General features: G+C 44.5%; 1 pseudogene; it reads left to right on the top strand.

The window, feature by feature from the left end:
• The first annotated feature begins 236 nt into the window (after positions 1-236).
• LOC144095585 (uncharacterized) overlaps positions 237-15,629 on the top strand; it is a 43,524-nt pseudogene continuing 28,131 nt past the window's right edge.

The raw sequence follows: 15,629 nt of genomic DNA, 5'->3' as shown, positions 1-15,629 counted from the left end.
AGAATAAGCTCATCGAATTCATTTCAGGGCCCTTTTAACTGATTCCATACTTTTTTATAATGGTAGATGTTTATAGGTGTGTTTTGTTTACAACTGGAAAATAGACTACTTACTTGCGGGTTGCTGCCTGGGCTTTGAGTGGTGTGCTCACATTCTTCCTGTTTTAATAGAATGCTAACAATTTTCTTTCCCTGTCCATTGCAGTGCCAGCCAAAATGGTGAAACGGCTGTAGAGGATGCTGGAGTCCAAAAAGAAGCCAGATCAGCCTGTTGTGCCATGTGCAAAGGTTTGTGAGCTAAACTATGATCGTTGCACATACTCGTGAATATACAAGTGAGGTACTCTTCTGCGTTTGAAATTTTCTCTGGCATTCGATAGAGAAGTTATCACGGCTTCTTGAATTCATGCATGAGCACATTAGAGGCATGTCCTAAAATGTATATCTGCATGTCTGCAGACCGTCGCCCCACCGGACAGTGAAAGGGAGAATCGCCAGAAAGAGGGCACTGCGGGTGATCGGCAGCACATGCATGTTTTTCGCTTAGCCAGCCACGTGCAATCATCCTTGTTGCTTCCTCAAGGCATGGAGACGAAATGCTAAATCAGACGCGCATTGGTGCCTTAGTATACCAACTGAGCCGTCTACAACCATAAATTCCTCAAATCTTTGCCGCGAAGTGCTGAGCACGAACAGGTTATGAAACACGTATCGAAGAAATGACCAAATTAAGTTATGACTGGCAGTTGCAGTGTGATCAGTCCTAAAAAAATTGGCAATTGAAAAGGTTATTGTAGAGGCATGCATGTAAATAGATGCTCAGGAAACCCCAAAAAGCCCTCCATCATACCTCGGTGTACCATAGATCCAATTTGAGGACCCCTGAAGTAGATGGTCATACAGTGCAATATGCTCAGGTAACGTGAAAGAGCCCATGCTTTCCTTGCAGGCACTTCATCTAGTCGCTAGGCTATTACAGCACTACAATTCACATTGAACCCATTATTGCAGGATCTCTTTCGAAAAATTTTTGCAGTTGCAGTACAGTTAAGTAATTTCCTCGCAATAAACAACTGCTGACATCCCAACTGCACAGAGGATAACGGGCAATCTAGCATTTCCATTGAAACAGCTGAATTCGCTTGCTTGCCTTTATCTTTGATTGCTGTGCTGTTTGCAGGTTGACATTGGGAATGGTGTACTGGTTGACCGCACCATTCTTCAAATGTTGGAGCGGCAGTGTCAAAGCAGCCCTGGGAAATTCGCCAGGGCGCTCCTTCGGAATGTGTTCACGGAGGAGGAGTTGAGGGGAAAGTCCCTCTATGGTATGAAAAATAACGTGCAAAAGGGCCTTCCTGTGAAGGCGGCCCTAGACCCTGTTCGGCTGTCTGCTGTGATAGGTGAGTGTTCCATCTCTTCTCTGCTTGCTTGCTTAAAAATTAAGGGCAAAACTATAGCAAAGCATTGAAGAAGGAAAAGTATAGGCCATGTAGTTAAGTTTGAGTTTTAAGTTATGAGAGAGACCCGGCTGCTTGCAAGACTTTAGAGCAGTCCCTTCCAACACTCCACTGCCTCGCTGCTCAGAAATTTGGTGCACTTCTTTTATGGGCTGTACTGTCATGGCTTCAGCCTAGAAGGCTAATTTTTCTAGCGCCAGATTAACATAACATTCCACAGCACGACAGCACTTGCAAGTGTGTGTGTATTGGTTGCGCCCATGGCGACATCACTGCTTTTGTGCCATATTATGGCACTTGGCACCCCCCTTTTCTATGTCTACATAAACTTTTCCATAGGTGAAGACTACAAGGTCCACCGACCGCAAACTGCCTTGTGCTAACATTTCTCATGGTTGTTTATTATATTATTTCTACCAGAAATGTGTGCTGGCAGATATCTTAGCCCACATGGTATGCTGAAAACACCAAACCTGGCATGTGCAGTCATGTGCAAAGGTGGAGGGACCACATGAGTGGGGATGTTTGCGTGGCTGGCAGAAGTGTGTGGGCAAATAGGCTGACATATTTTATCAGTCACCCAATGCATACCTTAAAAACAGACGCTGCACCATGAGAAAGTGCTGGCACGTGCCGCATTTGCTCGCGTATAACCTGCACCGAAATTTGGAAAAACGCCTTTAATAAGTGAGGGTGCGAGTTACCTGCTAATTTTTTCTTTTGGGGGGGTCAGCTTCACAGCAGTGCGCGATGGCGGCCTTCCACGTGTAGTCTGCCATTCTCATTGTCGTCAACGCTCGTCAAGTCGACGAGGGGCCAACGAAACGTGTAGCGGAATCCACATTCATAGTCTGTTTATTCTTCCCCCGCCATTGGCCACGTTTTCTTCAGCCAGTGTTGTTGAGCCTAGTGTCGGGCACTCTTTCATGTACTGCACCCCAGTTTGCACTATTTCCATGCTTTGTTTTGGCGTCATGAGTGCAACTCGGTGGCAGTGTTTCGCAGCGAAAGAGAAGTTAAGCGGAAAATTTCTCTTGCTGCCGACGATATGTGCCAAAGTTGTGCTTTCACTGTCTACGCGAGACAGCAAGGTCACGGCGTTTAGCTTAATACTTCCCGCGTTTCCTTGACGGACCTGGCGGGGCCATGTTATCCACAACCCAAGTGTGCACTACACCGCTTGTCAAACACACTCAAAGACTAGGCACTTTTCGTTCAAAGCAATCACAAAATGGCGAATGGATGTAACTTCATGAAGACGGAGCGTCACTCTGTCGACACGGTCGGAGAAATCCAATGACGAAACGGCGAATGACTGTATGAGACCCGCTGTGGTGGCTCAGTGGTTAGGGAGCTCGGCTACTAATCCGGATTCCCCGAGTTCGTACCCGACCGCAGCCGCCGCATTTCAATGGAGGCGAAATGCACAGGCGCCCCTGTGCTGTGCGATGTCAGTGCACGTTTAAAGATCCCCAGGTAGTCGAAATTACTCCGGAGCCCCCCACTATGGCACCTCATTGTTCTCCTAGTCCCTTCCTTATCCCTTCTCTTAATGCACGGTTCAGGTGTCCACCGAGGTGTGAGACAGATATTGCACCACTTCCTTCCCCCAACAACCAGTTTTTAATTTTTAACGTATGAGACAAGCGATAACTGCCCCCGAGAATTTTGGCAACAAAAGCAAGCTGACGGCGATGACTATCCGACTGCCACCTCGAAGTGTCAGAGATCGCAGGGACCTCTACTGGCAAAAATGAGGTACCAAAAGTATTTCAAGCCAATCCAACTGCAGAGTAAATCCACCTCAATCCAAGATGGCGCCTTTTGCGCCAGCAAAAAGCCAATAAGATGGCCGATTTTGGCCCGCAGGCGACTGAAATTAGTCTGAAAAATCAAACTTTCGGACTTTGAAAGTCCAAAATATCCGTCGTGAATACGTATGCGCTTCTATGGGGTAACTGACAGTGCCTCATCGAACTCCGAATTACTCGTCGGTTACTGCACTTTATTACTTGCTAAGGAGGCACAAGATAAACTGTGCGTTCATGAAATTTAGCGTTCTGTAAGCTCGGTCCTCATGACTCATTTCTGGTGCAAATAGCTGAAGCAAGCATGGGCACATTCAGTTGGGTGAGGTATGCGAGATATGCCTTACCACTATGAAGGTTACCATAGGCCAAAACAGGCTAATGTATGAATAATAGGACTCTTTAGAAGACTGTTTTGTTTGAAGCAGAGTAAAACATGTGTGCTGACATGCTTTCTTTGTGGAGTGCCATGGAAATCAGAGCTATAAAATTGAATGTTCTGTACACAACTGTAATTAATGCACAAGTAGCATGGCAGTGGTTCTTTAGGAAGGTAGTTTTATCTGCTTGTGCAGTTTAAGTGCTTTTTCTGCTTTTGTGTACTTAGCATTTATCTTAGTATAACCCAGCCTGCCCAACATTGTAGTTTATTTTTTTTGCAGTTACTGTTTCTCAGTGGTTGTGGATGTCGAATTTTCTTTTACTTTTCCTGAACAATTAATATTGCTGAAACTGTTCAAGACGGACAGTATTGAAGTGCACATTCTGTGTGTAACCCGATGCTTTAGTGTACTCTGTTCTGTTTCATGTACAAGGAGAAAGTACGCATAGTAAGGTAATGTTCACCGAGTTGAGGCAGCTAGTTGTGGCAATAGTTTCAGTTGATATCATGCAAGCAGTGACAGGCATATTGACTCATTCTTGACGGCACATGTAATTTCATGCATGCCCCAGTGCAGTGGCTCAGTGGTTATGCACTCGGCGGCCATATTTCAGTGCACAGAACGCCATGTGGTTCAAATCTGGAGCCTTCCACTGCGGCGCCCCTTATAGCCTTGTGTTGTTCTGGGATGGTAAACCCTATATACCATACCAGTATGATGAGGTGATCAAGGGCAGTGCACACAAATAATATTAACTTTGTGTTTCAGTTAATATGTAGCACACTGTAATTGTGATTTGTTTTATATCTTTGCAGGGTACACGTGTGACCATTTTCCTGGAGTCAATGTTGCGTATTTAAAAAACAGCCTGGCAGCACTCCTTGCACGGGAACTAAAATAAACTGAAATGAGTTCAACTATTATTTCCTGCCTTCTGTTAAAAAATGAATATCCAACTATATTTGCTGTTGGTCAGTAACAACGCGCCCGAATATGCTCATAATCTACAGCTGACAGAACTACTCGTCTCTAAGCTAAGCAGATATCTGAAATATCACTTCTTGAAAGATTTGCGAGTTGAATGAGTGTGATGCAGTAAAATGGTTGCTTCATCCAAAATAGTTCAAACCAGCTGTGCACGAAAAAATTACTAATGCATGCCCACTTTATCCAAGGTACACACTGGCTTCATCACCTAGAAAGTGCACTAGCCTGTCTGGAGGTGAATTGTGATATGACGCAGCTAAATTAACATGACGTACATACTACAGCTTTAAGCTGTACAAAACTCATGGAAATGGGGATGAGTCAGGCAAGCTTGTGCTTATCTGCCAGGTGGTAGTAAATTTAGAAGGACAAGTTGATTTCTATGGTCCATAGTAGGAGATGAAGCATTGCATTGGGGAGGTGTACCTGCCTGCCACCAGCTCTGAATGTAGGTCCTGGCTGCCGATAGCTAGAAAGGCACGAGGTGGTAGTGATTGCTGTACAGTATGCACTGTACTGCGGCCTGGAAGTTTTCTGGACCAGGAATCATTCGCCCAGCTTATTCATTGTGGCACTACTTTCACCCCTCAAGCTCATCACCATTTTGTACTCTTCAATGATCCGGAACAATCGCTCATGGCCCCAGATAGTGTTACAAAGACGACGAGGCTGGTAGTGGCATGGTGCTCGTGCCTAACTGCCATTAAATCATATCTCTGCCGTTGCTCATCGCGCCTCATTCTTTGGCTGGCCGCCACGTGCCAAGTTAGCTGCTGGCTAACTTATGATCGTACACATTTTTTGTTGTCTATTGGTCGAAATTCAACAGATAATCAACTTTTAGCTTTTCAACATCACTTCAACAGAAAATCAACAGCAGTTAGTGTTGAATTAATTCAACACATGCACAACAGAAACTCATGTGCCAATTTTCAACATGGGCTCAACATTTTGTCAACACTGAATCACCCAAAACTCTCCACCGTTTCAACACAATTTCAACAGTGTGTGTTGACATGGGTTGCTGGAATTTCAACACAAAGCCAACATGGATTTTTGTAAGGGGCTTGTGTGCTCGCCTCGAATACGGGTGGTTGTGGGTTCGATTCCCGTGGTCTCCGGTCCACCAGCCGTTTAATCCAATGGGGAACAGGCGGTCCTCCGGCATAGTTATCGGCTCTCCAGGGGTGCACCGCGTGGGAAGGACAGCCTGCGCCTAACATTTCCGTCAAATGCAGCCACAACAACGACTCCACGTGGTTAGTGCCCGCAGTCCAAAACTCTCGTCGTCTGCCAGTTACAAAACTAACAACGTTCATTGCACTCTCCGCTCACAAACCCACTTCGATCAAAGTGCAGCGGTATTTGCTCGCTACTGTTGTGGCTGGCTCACACGCATCGTCAGGTCTGCATGACGGGTTAAAAAAAATAGCTTTGCTTAATTATGGAGTGACACGATAGCTACACCTGGCCGAGTGGAACTTCGTCACGAGACAAACCACGTGACAAGCGACGTGGTCAGCCACGGTGCCGTGCCGCCGGCGGCTGCTTCGCACCACATGAAGCATGGCGATGCAGCCACAGGATGGCGGCGCCGCCACGCTGAAGGCTCGAAATGCTACCGTAGTGTAGCTATCGCTACAAAAAAGATGGGCTTCTACCAAACGAGGCGGATTTAGGATTGCTTGACGGCGGAACATAGCTCTGATCCGTCAAGGCAACGATATGGTCGAACATTCGTTTCCCAAGGATTCCATCCTAGGTGAGCCGAGCACCATGCCGGTTGAAGTCTTGTACCCATTAAACAACCAGTGGGTACCCGGCAGCACTGGGAATCGAACACAGCACCTCCCGAATGTGAGATGGATGCTCTACCACAAGGACGCGCTTCGGTGCTATGATCTTCTCCAAAAGGCCGAGAAATGAAAAGCCGTAAGATTGTCGTTCCGCCAGCTTACAATGTCAAGATGTCATGTTTTTTCCTGACCACAGTTGTGGCTCAGACAAATTGTACCAATCTATATTACTTCCTTCATTCATTGCGGTGCTCAATAAGGTTTAGGATGTGATATATGATGAGTGGGAATAAAATACTTGTGTGAAATGTTTCTTTTCATCACTGCATTTTGTGGAAACATGTTTGTATTGTAGTTTCAAATATCTGTTTAATAATTCAACTACTCGAAAATAAAGCATATCGCAGAACTGGCCGGCATTTCGAAAGGTCCTTGTATGCGCAGCATGTGTACGAGAGCAGACGTTGCAGCGGTCTCTGTGGCATTACTTTTGGAGCCCACATGACCAGGGTTGCTGTTATTCCTTGGGAGTGACGTCATAACGTACCCTGACACTCAGAAACCATTTAGAAATCGCTTACTAACAATAATGCGATAATATTTAATGCGCATATTTGAATCGCGGAGCACGTATCACGCGCCTGGTAGGAGTATGCAATGTTTCGAACTATGAACATTCCAACCAAAAATTTGGTGTCTTCACCCCTGTAAGGTGTTGGGCTTGACATATGGAGCTTGTCACCTCCTGTGTGCCAGCGTCAGACGACTTTCAGAAAGCCTTTATTTTGTCTCGACGATTTTCATTCATTCTTGATCTCTGCCTTGTACACACTTCTTTTTGTGTGTGGTTTCTTCGGCAAATCTTGAACAATGTTTTTTTATCATTTTTTGATGATATTTCTAATGTCTGTACGCACAGCCGCTACAGGGTGGCGTGGGCTGCTGCTATAGCCTGTTGGGAAATTCCTTACCTTTTTTTTTTCTCTCATACGCATTTAATTTTTTTTGTAATTGTTTGTGGGTTCTTTTAGTGGTTTATTAGTTGCATTTTATTGTTATGAGTTTGCATAACTTTTCTCTTTTCATGGCATGACTAACACTAGTAGAGAGACTGCAGCAGCCGACCTTGCATGGCGCGGCATTTTCTGGTCCAAGGCACCTATTTCCCGTTCCAGGCTACTGGCTCAGGATTGTGCCCACAAGTTTGCACCTTGGCATACAGAGTCGCATTAGACCCACATCGGCCAGGACTTCCGTGAAAAATAAAGTATTCCTACCGACATGCCTTGTCAGTAATTAATGAAGCATAAGAATAAATGAGTAACAACTTCGTTGGCCGTATAGAAAAACCGTGTTACAATGCAGTGTTTTTTAAAGACTATATCCAACGACCACATTGTTTCCTCTGAGTAACCTACTCACTTTTGCGGTAAGTGCTTCCGTGTATCGCAGTCTAAAGTGCTGCTGCAGAAGCACATATTGCCTTCCTCTTTATGCCGTTGCACCAGGAAATGCTCCGCAAAGCTAATGAGGAAAAGAAATTTCACCAACATACTGCTGTCAGGCAACTGCTAAAACGGTGCTGATGCCCAATGAAAATGTAAATAAGGTAATGAACAGGATGTTTGTGGGCACTGCGCGTTTCCACTTTTGATGCATAGGAGGGGCCAGTTCCAACTTTTTTTACAGGTGGGTAGCGGTTTTCCTAATTCCATCACCACTGAGTGTGGGATGCTTGTACCCATACCATCACCTCACTCTGCACTTGAGAATTGACAGTGCTTTGGAAGCTCTTGCTGAAGTTTGTAATTCGGGAGGGCTTCCCCTCTCGATTTACAAAGTTCAAAGGGGGGCTTTGAATTGAGTGTTCATTGTAGGTATTTTACAAAGGTAAGGTAACTAACTGTCCAAGCAGCGCTACTGGGATTGCAACTCGCAAACGAGGCGGATTCTGTAGCACGTAGCCCTTGCTGGCAGTTTGTGAAATTGGTATTGCCTGAAACTGATCTGTAAAGAGCATAAAGAAAATGATGTTTTCCACAGTAATTAATGTCATGCAACATGACATGCAAGCCATCACATGACTAGCTTTTCTATTGTCTTCAGTTTCAAGACATCTGCCAGTTTCTATACGGTAGCTTCAGCCTGTCGCATGAGAAAACCACACTTAACTAGAAGACAGTTTTTTAGCAAGAATTGAGTTGAACCTGGTTTTCATGATTTATGCTTCGGGTGCACAAACTGGGTAATATCGGGTTTTAACTGACAACAAGAGGCCCTAAATATGTGCGAAATTTGTTTTATAGTCTTCTCTTGGTCTCTTATCTTACTCTTGTGAGCAATCTTTCCTCAAACAAAACAGTGGCCTAGCTGAGCTAGGTGGCTGAGTTAATTCGCATCACCTCTTCTCAGATTAATATTTTCTTTTTCTATCTTTTCTCAGCTGCTGAGGGCCATTAGTGCCAGAGAGGTATTTAAGGGGCGTACTGTACACAGACAGGGAACTCGCTTAATTCAAACCTGCGGTATTTACAAAGTGGCACTTCGCTCCCGTCAGAATCGCATAAATCAGTGCGAGAAAGCTGCCGGTTATATAAGCGTACACAACGGCTGTAGAGCTTGCGTGTCCTGACCGTTGAAGCATGGCAATGCAGCATGCTGCATGCCGCCCTCGAGGAGAACCACTCGCTTACTGCCCCTGTCACACGGTGCTTTCGAAGTACAGTTTATCTCCCCTTCTGTGCTGCTGTTCCTGTCACGAAGTGGGACCAGTTTATTTTACCAAATGCGGTGCCGATCGAGTGGAATCTGCGAGGCGCGGCTATTAATGCTGTCAGTGCTGAAGAGCGGTCGCAAAAGTATGAAACACCCGTACACCAATCCCTCTCGTCGGGCTCTCTTTAATCCGAACTCTGTGTAAAGAATCATTATTCAGTCCGCTGGTCCTTTTTTTCAAATCAGCATATTTTCAACACATTTTCGGTCGCGTAATAGTTGAAGTATCTATACGTCGAAAGCCTAACCATTGGCACGTCGCCATATATATATTTCCCATCCATGGCGCGCGCACAATTTGTCCCTAAATTTAATGGTCCTTGGATATGTTGTCTTCATCTCCAAAAGACTTGCCGAAAATCTCAAAAGTTAATTATAGCGACAAAATCATACATAAGACTGGTCAAAGGGAGCACGGCTACAAAACCACCGCCGCACACACGCGTCCATGCACTGTTGGAGCTTTTAATTTAGTTCCAATAGATTGACCGAAAGTTTGAGCTAAAATAGCGAGCACGAAACAACGAGAGCTCAATGTTCTAGCGTGTGTTTGAGGAAGGTTCACGCATAAAAGGGTTTTACTACTAAACGCACTGATAATGGTGCTTGCCTGCGGCACAGGGAAACAGTGATATCGATACGAGATTTAATTCCGCAGCTGGCGCTTCTAGCTCTCGCAATGAAAAGAGGCAGGATTAGTTTTTCCCTTTGCAAAAAAAAGCATCTATCAGATCCCCGCTTTTACGTTCGCGGTTGCTGCGTTTTACCCGGTGCTACGTTTTTATTTCCTTTCATATGACGCCAGATAGTTTAGCTGCCACAGAATTAAACCCCTACAACTGAAACTCGATCGTCTATATCTGTTACATAATGCAATTGTTGTATAGTTCCTTTGTAGTACGTCGAGAAAATCATCTGACGATTGTAGTTTACACCGTCCCAGGATTTGTTTAATGCGCGCGTAATGGCGAGAGTATACTCGAACTCTATGTAGGCGCTTATTTTTTCGCCGCTGCATTCGGCGACTTCTGGAAGAAAGCACCCAGGCCAACGCCAACACACTTATAACAGGCAATGTGATTTTTGTGCGTCTGTTGGTACAGTTACATCACCACTGCGACGCTTGCGCTAACGACAGCACAAAAACTGAACTATGCCGCGGCAGACGGCAGAAACAGCGCTGCTCGAAATGCGTTTGCGTGGGTTGGCGCCGAAAATTTTGTTTCTGCCATCCGCTTTATTATTGTCACCTGCACCTTACAATACACAATTTCAAGATTCCAATAGGCGATGATTCTATTGGATATAATGCGGCCACCGTGATAGCAGCGAAGACGCGCACGCGTACCGCAGCTTCGCACGCTCTAGGCAGGCTCCCTCTTCACTGCTAAATCCCTTCCACAGACAGCTTCTCAGACAAACCGAGACTCATCGCAGTGCATTTCTGAAGATTTGCACATATGTAGAACGATCGTGAGAAGCACACACTAATTCCAGAGAAGCATATGGTGCATATGTCACAATAATAAAAACTTATAATGAACTGCACATCTCCAACCAAAAATTTTAATTTTAACCCAACGTTTCGAAGGCGACTCGGCTCCTTGATCAGAGATGTCTGAGGGCAGTAGCTAGCGATTTTTAAGTATGAAGGGAAAGGGGGGGGGGTCAAAGGAACGACAGCTGTGACGCGAAAGGCGCGGGGGAGGGGTAGGGGGTGTTAAGGCTGGTAGTCATGCTGGCGCACTGCAGGGAGGTGGTGAATGGCGACTTTTTTTCGTTGAGTTGAAGAGCGAAGCCTCTAGGCATATACTGGTATACAGGGGGCAGGTTTCTTTTTGTGCGGTTGATATTTTTCGAGGTTGTTTGGATATGCCAGAATTCCAGAAGGAGCCGTCTATAGTAATTTGTTTCGGTTCCGAGGTTGCGGGTTTCTTCGAAGTTGATTCTATGGTCGGAGTCCTCGGAATTTTCGGCTACTGGATTGCGCTCTCTTCCCAAAGACTGGCTGCCGAGAGAAAGAGCCGAAGCAATTGTCTACAAAATTCTATGCGCCGACTGCGACGCAAGCTACATCGGCGAAACCAAAAACTTCAGAGAAAGAATTCGGCAACATAAAAGCGACGTCCGCAAATTCGCAAGAGAGCGCATCCAGTAGCCGAACATTCCGAGGGCTCTGACCATAGAATCAACTTCGAAGAAACCCGCATCCTCGCAACCGAAACAAATTACCACAAAAGCCTCCTTCTGGAATCCTGGCATACCCAAACCACCCCGAACAATATCAACCGCACAAAAGGAAACCTGCAGAAGTATATGCCCAGGGACTTCGCTCTTCAACTCAACGAAAAAAAAGTCGCCATTCACCACCTCCCTGCAGTGCGTCAGCGTGACTAACAGCCTAAACAACCCCTACCCCGCTGCTTTCTCGTCAAAGCTGTCGTTCCTTTGACCCTCCCCCGTCCCCTGCATACATAAAAGACGCTAGCTACTGCCCTCAATAACCCCTAATGGAGGAGGCGAGTCGCCTTCGAAACGTTGCGTTAAAGTTAAAATTTTTGGTAGGATATGTGCAGTTCATTGTAAGTCTTCAAACCCAACCAGACAGACAAATTTGTACAAATGTTTAGTTTTCAATAATAAAAGCTCCAGGCAGCGCTGCACAATTTTTTTCACGCTAAATATTCGGCTAATACTTTTCCTGGCTGCTCTGTTTTTTTGTTTTCGCGGTCCTGTGGAAAACGCGACGGTAATGTTTAGTTGCATTCAACACTTTGGTGCATTTTACAATTATATATGAACACGAGTGCACACTCAACTCTCACATCAAGTTGTACGTGTAGGCCTAAAATTGAACTTCATATTGTCTCTGGAACTTCACATAAAATAAGTAATGTTTTGCTGTATAACTTATGAGATAAAATTATCTTTGGAATACCAAATTTCATCTATATTATTCAGCACATTAGCATACAAAAATCATGTATTTTGATATCAGGTGTACAAGGCCCATAGGGCCATCCTCTTCCAGATGCACACAAATCACGTTCATCACACCCTGGACGATATGACCGCAGATGCCACACATGCCCAAGAATGCTGATTCCATGGCTGCAGCTAAAGTTTTCGGCCAGAAGAATGGGTAACAGGGCGAGCTGATTCAGGTTAATCGCTTGAAACAGAGTAATAATCACTAGAGAAATGCATCCCAGTATGTGCACTCATGACTGCCGCTGAACTAGTTTTTATTGCGAAGTGAAATATGTAGTAGTTAGGGAAGCAGAAGATAAGGCATGTTGTGCACAAAACAAAAAAAAATAAATGCCATTCAGCAGGTTCATGTGAGAGTTTTCAGTTGCGAGGTATATAGATGCCGAGCATAATTTACCTTCTAGAAGGTACCCTACAGATGCTATAATCATTCAAAAATTAATAGTCTACAGTGTGTTTCTCCGAAGGCGTGAGCATTTTTAAATAGGTTTTTTGTGTTAAAAGAGTCCGTCTAAATAAACTAAAATGAATTATTTAACCAGCAGGCTGGTAATCTAATATATAAGATTTAATTTTTTACGAAATACAGTAATGTGCCTTATTTATTGAAAGGTCAGTTATAGCTGACCGTAATATTCTCATCAGTTTTTCAAATTTTCAAAATATCATTCTCGTTGGTGTTGCAGCGCAATGAGTTTACAAGTGCGTACCTAGCTATCTCCTCTAGCAGTTCCTGCCAAGGACACTAAAGTATATATACACTTTATTCCTTGTTACTGATTTTCTAAGTTCTGCTGGTGTCAAAGAGATCTCTTTAAGAGCCATTCCTTATAAAAAAAGAACAAATCAAAACTTGGACACATCTCGCACACGAAGAATACAGCAGAAGCCTTAACGATACGATTTGTTGGACGAGTTAATGCTTTTGACGATCAATAACGCGCGACAGACGGGACAGAGAAGAGAGAACACAACACAGAGCTCTGACTCACGTACAGGTCGTCGGGGATGAAGCTACCTCAGCAGAAGAAAATTAGCTGGTTGAAAGATAACTCATTCTCGCTCCTTCTTGCTGACAAGGACTGAGGTTTCGTTGTTCTGGACAGGCATGTGTATACGTCAAAAGCATCGGAAGCTCTTCTTGCTGTGTTTGACAAACGCATTGATGTCTCAATTGCCGAGCTCAGGACCAAGGCAAAAAAACTCGTCAATAATCTTAATATAAATACGCTGTCAGGTAAGATAAACAGCAGCTCTAAATCCTTGTTGGAATCGTTTCTCACAACGAAAACCCATTATCCAGATGGCCGTGCCGCGTAATAGTCTCCGAAATTGGAACATGGCAGCAGCAAGTAGTGAAATTCGTGCAGAAGAAACTGAAAGTTTTGTCAATTGATAATTCTTTTAAAATAAATCGCTCGGACGACATGATCAATTTCTTGAAATGTCACTACAATAAGAAGCTCCGTGGTTTTTTGGTCGATGTAAAAGATCTGTACTACACCTTGCCTCAAGCAGAAATTTTGTCATCTGGAAATAACCACATTGGCCACCGTGGTGCTATAGCGTTTCAAAATAAGTGCGGAATTTCCAGTGGCGGCTTCCTCGAATTGCTTTCACTCTATCTTGTCTCAACGTTTGCCGAATGGGAAGGCGAGATTTTTTTTTTCACAAAGAGAGAATTTGTATTGGTTCGTGTTTAGCACTTTTTCTTAACGATAAGTTCCTAGCTGCACACGACGGAATGTTGAAAGAGCGTTTTGACAGGTCCAGTGTTTGTCGCATTTTTAGGTTTGTGGACGACTACTTCGTGCTTTTAGACTGACAACCTCGATTTCGAGCAGGATTTGCATGACGTTTTTTTCGGTGTTCTTAGAGTGCCTTAATTCATTGATTTTAACATATGAAGTAGCAGTGAATGATTGTATTAGGTTTTTAGATCTTTTGCTTCATTTCACTTCATCTCACGTTTGCTGGGCTTTTGAGCCCCGTGGTGAAAAGCCAATCTTGCCTTTTTCATCAGCTCATTCGAAGCTGGTGAAGAAAGCCATGGCTTATTCTTTACAACGCTGTAAAAAAAATCTTGTGTGCACAGGTTGGAGCACAGGTTCTGCAAACAACTTTTCCTCCTGACAAAGGCCGTGTACCATGCAGACACTTTAGGTTCCGTTGCAGAAAAAAAAAAAAAATCTCGGATTTGATAGGATAGGAGAAGCGGGAAAAGAGGAAATGAAAAGGATTGCCGTGGTACCGTATCTGCACCAAGTCTCGCACAACTTGAAAAGAATGGGGAAACATGCTGGCGTTGAACTGGTCTTCTCGGAGCCAAAGCGACTGTCTAGCCTGGTCAGAAAAGTAACTGCAGTGGAAAGAGAACCCCGCAGCTGCTTGATAAGGCACGCAAAACAATTCGCGCCTTGCCAGGAAGGAGTTGTTTATTTTCTGCCTGTCATGTGGCAAGTGTTATATCGGCCAAACTGGCCCATGTGTTAACGAAAGATTAAAGCAGCAAGAATATAATGTCTCTCGTGTCACCATCACAGGCCACTTAGCAAAACATTGCAGACACTGCAAAGATGACGAAGACGAGGAAGACGATGACTACTCTAAAGCCTGTATTCCACTCAATAATAAATGCTCTATGATAGCAAAGAACCGCGATTCGCTAGATAGGGAAATAATAGAAGCCCACCTCATAGCTAGGACCTCAGGCCAAGGTATCAATGCTCCCTCTTTAGCACTGTTAGACAAGAAAAATCATTATCTTGATTGTGAATGCTAAATTACGAATGCAAACTTGTGCCTGCAGTAGCGGTGATATATCCCATGTATGACTCTTACCTGGTGACACGTGCCTGATGTACTGGTGATTTTGAATGTCACGCAAGTCAAGCGTGCTTGTATCCTTCCCGGCCACCAGGGCAGTATTTATAATGGTTGGCGGCCAATAAACGTTTTAGTTGTGAGTCAGCGCTCTGTGCTGTGTCCTCTCTTCTCTCTCTCGTCGGTCGCGCTGTTATGGATCACCAGAAGCCTTGACACAGCTGCAATGCATGCCTGCAGGCTTTCCACTGGGACGAACGGAAAATGTCCACAGTTTAATCTCACATATTTGTGCTGAGACTACTTAGAACCCTGTGGTTTCCATAACTGGAGACTATTGGAAATCTGCCATGCTTATGAAGTTGACCTACTGTTGGTCCAAGACAGAAGCATTTAGCTTCTATAAAGTCGCTAACTGGAACTATTTTCCGTTATGTTCCAGGAGCACCTCAGTTTTGATTACAGTTTATTTACTTCTAACTGGAACAATGCTTTGGAAGACAAGGTGTGGCATCACATGTAATTAAACAACCATGATCTTTTAAAAATGTGGCCAACAGGTTTCTGGTTGAGACTCGGTGATATTGGTTCATATAAGCTGCAACTATGC

Source organism: Amblyomma americanum, chromosome 6, assembly GCF_052857255.1.
Source record: "Amblyomma americanum isolate KBUSLIRL-KWMA chromosome 6, ASM5285725v1, whole genome shotgun sequence".
Taxonomy (NCBI): domain Eukaryota; kingdom Metazoa; phylum Arthropoda; class Arachnida; order Ixodida; family Ixodidae; genus Amblyomma; species Amblyomma americanum.
Note: the sequence above shows the minus strand (reverse complement) of the source record. Positions and strands in the feature narration are given on the sequence as shown.